This window comes from Triticum urartu, chromosome 4 (genome assembly GCF_003073215.2).
Source record: "Triticum urartu cultivar G1812 chromosome 4, Tu2.1, whole genome shotgun sequence".
NCBI classification, from domain to species: Eukaryota; Viridiplantae; Streptophyta; class Magnoliopsida; order Poales; family Poaceae; genus Triticum; species Triticum urartu.
In genome coordinates, this window is record NC_053025.1 from 88,369,100 (window position 1) to 88,378,247 (window position 9,148).

Consider the following 9,148-nt stretch of genomic DNA (forward strand, 5'->3'; position numbering starts at 1 on the left):
TCTTCCAGCGCGAGCACTCCTTGTTGGAGTCATTCAGAGCGGTCTTCAGCCTGGTATTCTCTTCTTCCAACTGGCCGACCGAAGCCAGCTTCTGTTCGGCCAGAGCGGTCCTGTCGTGAGCCTCCTTACGAGTAGCAACCAAATCCTGATCCTTCTTTGCCAGAGCTTCTCTCAGTTTTTCTGCAAAGGAATGACGATTGATTCAGAAATAGCAGAAGGGTACTCAAGCCTAAAACTGACCAGTCGACAAACTCGTCTTACCAGCGGCGCCGTCTCTGACCTTTTGCAGCTCTGTCCTGGCCAGCTCCAAGTCAAGGTTCAGTTGAATCTGCTGCTTCTCCAAGTCAACAAAGCGAGCTCCAAGATCACAAGATTTCTGAAATCAAAGGGGAGAAGTTATTTTTACAGCAAAAAACAACAAAGGCAATAAATACTAAGACTACGGTCGACTGCCCGCAGTCCACCATAGTCTCGGGGACTACATCCAATGGGTGCACTTTGCGTGCCCCCACCGGTTCTGATCCCACTCGACCGGCCCGCCGAAGTCGAGTTCAAAAAAAAAAGGCAGAAAGAGAGAAAGTAGAACTCAGACTACAGTCGACTGCCAGCAGTCCACCGTAGTCTCGGGGACTACACCCAGTGGGTGCACTTTGCGTGCCCACACCGGTTTTGGTCCCACTCAACCAGACCGAGTGGAAGAGACAAACTACCAGTTTGGTTTATACATTCGGCAAAATACAAAGACTACAGTCGACTGCCAGCAGTCCACCGTAGTCTCGGGGACTACACCCAGTGGGTGCACTCAGCGTGCCCCCACTAGTCCAAAATTTCAATCGACGACACCCAGTGGGTGTACAGATGCAAAGATTTTCGGAAAGAATCTTCAGGTAGCATATCCTAACAGAACAAGCGGCGACCAACTAACCTGAACGTTGCTCTGGAGAGCCGAGCTGGCATCATAGGCGGCTTGGCTGGCGTCCCGCACCGTCTTCATCTTCTCCATCATAATGCCCGCCTGGCGTATGGCTTCCCTAGCAGCATTCACCTCGTCCTCTGGGACATGATGGGTTGCAAAAACTAAAGGCGGGTCGACAGGGGCCTGAGCAGTCGACGAAGAAGGCAAGGCACTCGACAGTGGCACGGCGAAGGTAACAGAACCCCGATTGACGTCGCCAGTGTCCTGAACGACTGGTTCCGCCCTCGGCGTCGACTGTAGCGCCTCACTTACAGGAGCTCGCCTATTCTTCCTCATCAAAGGCCTCTCGGGCTCTTCATCATCATCAGGGAGGTCGATAATGTTGGGAGCTGTGCAAAGTTCAATTGCCAAAATCACGTCACCCAATGATGCACATTGCAGTTGAATCGACCGAATAAAGATAGTATGGCAGAAAACATACCCGGATTAGAAGTGACCGCATCCTCCATCACCTCATCATCATCCCTGTAAGCTGAGGTCCCGGAAGTGGCAGCGCTGACAATTCCAAAGTTCGTCCAGTTAAAACAAGAAAAACAAACAACGCAGAGCGTCGAGTGAATACAAAGAGAGACACTCACGCGGAGGTGACGGGGATATCAATCTTGATCTTCGGCAACGCCTTCCGAGTCCTCGGCTCTGCAACTTTGGGGTGCTTGTGCGCCTTCTCAGTCGGGGTTGGTGAAGAGATTCGAGGACGCTTCGAAGACTGACCAGCCTGAGCAGTTACCTTGTCGCGGGCACTCGGCCGTTCTTGGTCAAGCTTGGATCGCCTCTCCCTGCGAGGGGACGACTCGACTTCTTCTCCATCACTTGAGTCGTCGCTTCCTCCATCCCCTTCACCATTGGAAGTCCACTCGCCACTGTCGCCGCCACTCGCATCGCCTTCCAGAGCTTGCTCTTGCTCCCCGTTGGGCATTGAATACATTTCAATAATGGCCTGAAAGAAAGCAGGGAGAACAAAGTCAGTCGACGCAATATAGGCAGCTGCGCGAGTGAATTCAGATTACAAGCAAAAACTCAGAATCAGACCTGCTCTGGTGCATGAGACTGGTCGAATGGGGGAACTCTCCTGGCTCCCCTGGGATTGTCCTTGTTCCCGGTAATGCCCGACAGCCACTTCTCCAGTGTGTCGTCGTCTACCTCCTCCGGGTGGATCCGAGTGGAGTCTTCAAGACCCGAATACATCCACATCGGATGGTCTCGAGCTTGAAGAGGCTGGATGCGCCGCTGAAGGAAGACCTCCAAGAGATCCATACCAGTGACCCCATCACGAATAAGCTGGACCACTCGATTGACCAACACCTTCACGTGCGCCTTCTCCTTCGGGAGCACCTTCAAAGGGGAGGGTTTCCTCACTCGGTCCATGGTAAAGGGAGGGAGGCCAGTCGATTGCCCTGGCGTCGACTGGTCTTTACAGTAAAACCAGGTCAACTGCCATCCGCGAACTGAGTCAGGAAGAATCATGGCCGCAAAGGAGCTTTTCCCTCTCGTCTGAATGCCAAGACCCCCACACATCTGGATCACTTGGGTCCTCTCGTCACTCGGATTAGCCTTTTTCACTGTCTGGGAGCGACAAGTGAAAATATGCTTGAAAAGACCCCAGTGAAGCCGGCAACCCAGGAAATTTTCACACAAAGAAATGAAAGCGGCGAGATAAACGATTGAGTTGGGGGTAAAATGGTGGAGTTGTGCCCCAAAGAAGTTCAGAAACCCTCGAAAGAAAGGGTGAGGAGGCAAGGAAAATCCACAGTCGACGTGGGTGGCAAGAAGAACACGCTCACCTCCGAGGTTGCGGCTCAGATTCCTTCCCCGGAAGCCGCGCCGAGTCATAGGGGATCAGCCCCCCTTCGACCAGATCGTCGAGGTCTTCTTGGGCGATCCTCGAGTGGATCCAGTCGCCCTGGATCCAGCCCTTCGGCAGGCCAGTCCGCGAGGAAGATCCGCCCCGGCTGGTCGCCTTCCCCTTCGACCTCGCCATCGCCTTCTTTGCCCGCTCTAGAGCCGCCGTCTTCTCCTTCCCCATTGTCGCCGGCGAGACGCGTACGGAGCGGTGACGCTGGGGCGAGAGCGAGCGCAGCGGAGGGGCGTAAAGAGGAGAAGAGGTAATGGGAACGCGCTGTTCGGGAGACTCCGGTCCAACGCCTTATATGAGGCCGCTTCCGAGTGGTTGACGGGTAGGCCCAGGTGGCTCTGTCAAATCCCGTAACAATCGCGCGCGCGATACGTGGCGAAAAAGGTGGCGCGGGGATCGAGGCGGCTCCGCTCTATCCCATCCGATTACTGCGGCCTCCCCCATCCCGCGTGCTTCCCAAAATTCGGATCCCACAAAATCTGCGGGCAGCAAACAACTTGTCAGACCAAAGATCTCCTCCGCACCGTCACTCGGAGCCTTACAAGTAAAGAAACTCACTCGATGAAGAATTAAGAATGGATCAAGGCGGCTGAAAAGGAAGTTGCTGTCGTCACTCAGGTCCATTGATCCAAAACAAGATACGCTCACGGCATGAAAAACGAGTCGGAGAAGTTCTCAACTCCTTCCCCACTCAAACCTCGATCCATTCGGGGGCTAATGATGAAGCTATGTACCTAGGGTAGGGTCATGGACCTGTCCTAACTGCCCTACCCAAGGACATCTCTAGAAGAAATCACCTTTCAATCAACTTGGAGGTGTTCCACTCGACAGACTCGAAGACATTCGACCGAGAAGCAATCACTCGACCAAGATCCAACCACTCGACGGCCAGGAGACCTAAAGTCACTCCGCACGCTAACGGTCGGTCATTAAGTAGCTTTTATGGTCATCATAACACTTTATTACTAGCGTTACCAGTAACGCCCTGCCTTAATATACATTGAACCCTTTGTAACGTGGGCTGGCCGGGGTCCTGGCGCACTCTATATAAGCCACCCCCTCCTCCGAGACAAGGGTTCGCACCCCTGTAATTCATACTCTCATAATCCAGTCGACCGCCTCCGGGCTTCGAGACGTAGGGCTTTTTACTGTTGGAAATATGCCCTAGAGGCAATAATAAAGTATTTATTTATATTTCTTTGTTCATGATAATTGTCTATTATTCATGCTATAATTGTGTTATCCGGAAATCGTAATACATGTGTGAATACATAGACCACAACATGTCCCTAGTAAGCCTCTAGTTGACTAGCTCGTTGATCAACAGATAGTCATGGTTTCCTGACTATGGACATTGGATGTCATTGATAACAGGATCACATCATTAGGAGAATGATGTGATGGACAAGACCCAATCCTAAGCATAGCACAAGATCGTGTAGTTCGTTTGCTAGAGCTTTTCCAATGTCAAGTATCTTTTCCTTTAGACCATGAGATCGTGTAACTCCCGGATACCGTAAGAGTGCTTTGGGTGTATCAAACGTCACAACGTAACTGGGTGACTATAAAGGTGCACTACAGGTATTTCCGAAAGTGTCTGTTGGGTTGACACGGATCGAGACTGGGATTTGTCACTCCATATAACGGAGAGGTATCACTGGGCCCACTCGGTAATGCATCATCATTATGAGCTCAAGGTGACCAAGTGGTTGATCACGGGATCATGCATTACGGTACGAGTAAAGTGACTTGCCGGTAACGAGACTGAACAAGGTATTGGGACGATCGAGTCTCGGGCAAGTAACATACCGATTGACAAAGGGAATTGTATACGGGGTTGATTAAATCCTCGACATCGTGGTTCATCCGATGAGATCATCGTGGAGCATGTGGGAGCCAACATGGGTATCCAGATCCCGCTGTTGGTTATTGACCGGAGAGTCGTCTCGGTCATGTCTGCATGTCTCCCGAACCCGTAGGGTCTACACACTTAAGGTTCGGTGACGCTAGGGTTGTGAAGATATGTATATGCAGTAACCCGAATGTTGTTCGGAGTCCCGGATGAGATCCCGGACGTCACGAGGAGTTCCGGAATGGTCCGGAGGTAAAGAATTATATATAGGAAGTGCTATTCGGCCATCGGGACAAGTTTCGGGTCACCGGTATTGTACCGGGACCACCGGAAGGGTCCCGGGGGTCCACCGGGTGGGGCCACCTGCCCGGGGGCCACATGGGCTGTAGGGGGTGCGCCTTGGCCTACATGGGCCAAGGGCACCAGCCCCAAAAGCCCATGCGCCTAGGGTTCCACTTAAGGGAAGAGTCCCAATGGTGGAAGGCACCTCTAGGTGCCTTGGGGGGGAGGGAAACCTCCCCTTGGCCGCCGCACCTAGGAGATTGGATCTCCTAGGCTGGCGCACCCCCCCCCCCTTGGCCCTCCTATATATAGTTGAGGAGAGGGAGGACTTCATACCTCAGCCTTTGGTGCTTCCCTCTCCCCTGTTACATCTCTCCCTCGTAGTACACGGCGAAGCCCTGCTACTGTGACGCCCTGCATCCACCACCACGCCGTCGTGCTGCTGGATCTTCATCAACCTCTCCTCCCCTTGCTGGATCAAGAAAGGAGGAGACGTCATCCGTCCGTACGTGTGTTGAACGCGGAGGTGCCGTCCGTTCGGCGCTTGGTCATCGGTGATTTGGATCACGTCGTGTTCGACTACATCAACCCCGTTCTTTGAACGCTTCCGCTCGCGATCTACAAAGGTATGTAGATGCATCCAATCACTCGCTGCTAGATGAACTCATAGATGGATCTTGGTGAAACCGTAGGAAAATTTTTTTGTTTTCTGCTACGTTCCCCAACAGTGGCATCATGAGCTAGGTCTATGCGTAGTTCTTCTTGCGCGAGTAGAACACAATTTGTTGTGGGCGTAGATGTTGTCAACTTTCTTGCCGCTACTAGTCTTATCTTGCTTCAACGGTATTGTGGGATGAAGCGGCCCGGACCAACCTTACACGTATGCTTACGTGAGACCGGTTCCACCGACTAACATGCACAATTTGCATAAGGTGGCTGGCGGGTGTCTGTTTCTCCTACTTTAGTTGGAGCAGATTCGATGAACAGGGTCCTTATGAAGGGTAAATAGAAGTTGACAAATCACATTGTGGCTTTCACGTAGGTAAGAAAACGTTCTTGTTAGAACCCTACTTCAGCCACGTAAAACCTGCAACAACAATTAGAGGACGTCTAACTTGTTTTTGCAGCAAGTGCTTTGTGATATGATATGGCCAAAGTTGTGATGAATGATGAATGATCTATATGTGATGTATGAGATGTTCATGCTATTGTACAAGGAATCACAACTTACATGTCGATGAGTATGACGGTGACAGGATGATCATGGAGCCCCAAGATGGAGATCAAAGGAGCTATGTGATATTGGCCATATCATGTCACTATTATTATTTGATTGCATGTGATGTTTATCATGTTTTTGCATCTTGTTTACTTAGAACGACGGTAGTAAATAAGATGATCCCTCATAATAATTTCAAGAAAGTGTTCCCCCTAACTGTGCACCGTTGCGACAGTTCGTTGTTTCGAAGCACCACGTGATGATCGGGTGTGTTAGATTCCGACGTTCACATACAACGGGTGTAAGACAGATTTACACATGCAAACACTTAGGTTGACTTGACGAGCCTAGCATTTACAGACATGGCCTCGGAACACAGAAGACCGAAAGGTCGATCATGAGTCGTATAGAAGATACAATCAACATGAAGATGTTCACCGATGTTGGCTAGTCCGTCTCACGTGATGATCGGACACGGCCTAGTTAACTCGGATCATGTTATACTTAGATGACTGGAGGGATGTCTATCTGAGTGGGAGTTCATTGAATAATTTGATTTAGATGAACTTAATTATCATGAACTTAGTCTAAAATCTTTACAACATGTCTTGTAGATCAAATGGCCAACGTTGTCCTCAACTTCAACGCGTTCCTAGAGAAAACCAAGCTGAAAGACGATGGCAGCAACTATACGGACTGGGTCCGGAACCTGAGGATCATCCTCATAGCTGCCAAGAAAGATTATGTCCTACAAGCACCGCTAGGTGACGCACCTCTTCTCTCTGCAGAACAAGACGTTATGAACGCTTGGCAGACATGTACCGATGATTACTCCCTCGTTCAGTGCGGCATGCTTTACAGCTTAGAACCGGGGCTCCAAAAGCATTTTGAGAGACACGGAGGATATGAGATGTTCGAAGAGCTGAAAATGGTTTTTCAAGCTCATGCCCGGGTCGAGAGATATGAAGTCTCCGACAAATTCTTCAGCTGTAAGATGGAGGAAAACAGTTCTGTCAGTGAGCACATACTCACTATGTCTGGGTTACATAACCGCTTGACTTAGCTGGGAGTTAATCTCCCGGATGACGCGGTCATTGACAGAATCCTTCAGTCGCTTCCATCGAGCTACAAGAGCTTTGTGATGAACTTCAATATGCAGGGGATGGAAAAGACCATTCCTGAAGTATTTGCAATGCTGAAATCAGCAGAGGTAGAAGTCAAAAAGGAACATCAAGTGTTGATGGTGAATAAAACCACTAAGTTCAAGAAAGGCAAGGGTAAGAAAACCTTCAAGAAGGACGGCAAGGGAGTTTCCGCGCCCGGTAAGCAAGCTGCCGGGAAGAAGCCAAAGAATGGACCCAAGCCCGAGACTGAGTGCTTTTATTGCAAGGAAAGTGGTCACTAGAAGCGGAACTGCCCCAAATATTTAGCGGACAAGAAGGCCGGCAAAACAAAAGGTATATGTGATATACATGTAATTGATGTGTACCTTACCAGTACTCGCAGTAGCTCCTGGGTATTTGATACCGGTGCGGTTGCTCACATATTTAACTCAAAACAGGAGCTGCGGAATAAGCGGAGACTGGCGAAGGACGAGGTGACGATGCGCGTCGGGAATGGTTCCAAGGTCAATGTGATCGCCATCGGCACGCTACCTCTACATTTACCTATGGGATTAGTTTTAAACCTCAATAATTGTTATTTAGTGCCAGCTTTGAGCATGAACATTGTATCAGGATCTCGTTTAATTCGAGATGGCTACTCATTTAAATCCGAGAATAATGGTTGTTCTATTTATATGAGAGATATGTTTTATGGTCATGCTCCGATGGTGAATGGTTTATTCTTAATGAATCTCGAGCGTAATGCTACACATATTCATAGTGTGAGTACCAAAAGATGTAAGGTTGATAATGATAGTCCCACATACTTGTGGCACTGCCGCCTTGGTCACATAGGTGTCAAACGCATGAAGAAGCTCCATGCAGATGGACTTTTAGAGTCTCTTGATTACGAATCATTTGACACGTGCGAACCATGCCTCATGGGTAAAATGACCAAGACTCCGTTCTCAGGAACAATGGAGCAAGCAACCAACTTATTGGAAATCATACATACTGATGTGTGCGGTCCAATGAGTGTTGAGGCTCGCGGTGGCTATCGTTATGTTCTCACCCTCACTGATGACTTGAGTAGATATGGGTATGTCTATTTAATGAAACACAAGTCTGAGACCTTTGAAAAGTTCAAGGAATTTCAGAGTGAGGTTGAGAATCAACGTGACAGGAAAATCAAGTTCCTGCGGTCAGATCATGGAGGAGAATACTTGAGTCACGAATTTGGCACACACTTAAGAAAATGTGGAATAGTTTCACAACTGACGCCGCCTGGAACACCTTAGTGTAATGGTGTGTCCGAACGTCGTAATCGCACTCTATTAGATATGGTGCGATCTATGATGTCTCTTACCGATTTACCGCTATCTTTTTGGGGCTATGCTTTAGAGACTGCCGCATTCACTTTAAATAGGGCTCCATCAAAATCCGTTGAGACGACACCGTATGAGTTATGGTTTGGGAAGAAACCTAAGCTGTCGTTTCTAAAAGTTTGGGGATGCGATGCTTATGTCAAGAAACTTCAACCTGAAAAGCTCGAACCCAAATCGAAAAAATGCGTCTTCATAGGATACCCTAAAGAAACTATTGGGTATACCTTCTACCTCAGATCTGAAGGCAAGATCTTTGTTGCCAAGAATGGATCCTTTCTAGAGAAAGAGTTTCTCTCGAAAGAAATAAGTGGGAGGAAAGTAGAACTCGATGAAGTATTACCTCTTGAACCGGTAAGTGGTGCAGCTCAAGAAAATGTTCCTGAGGTTCCTGCACTGACTAGAGAGGAAGTTAATGATGATGATCATGAAACTTCAGATCAAGTTGCTACTGAACTTCGTAGGTCCACAAGGACACGTTC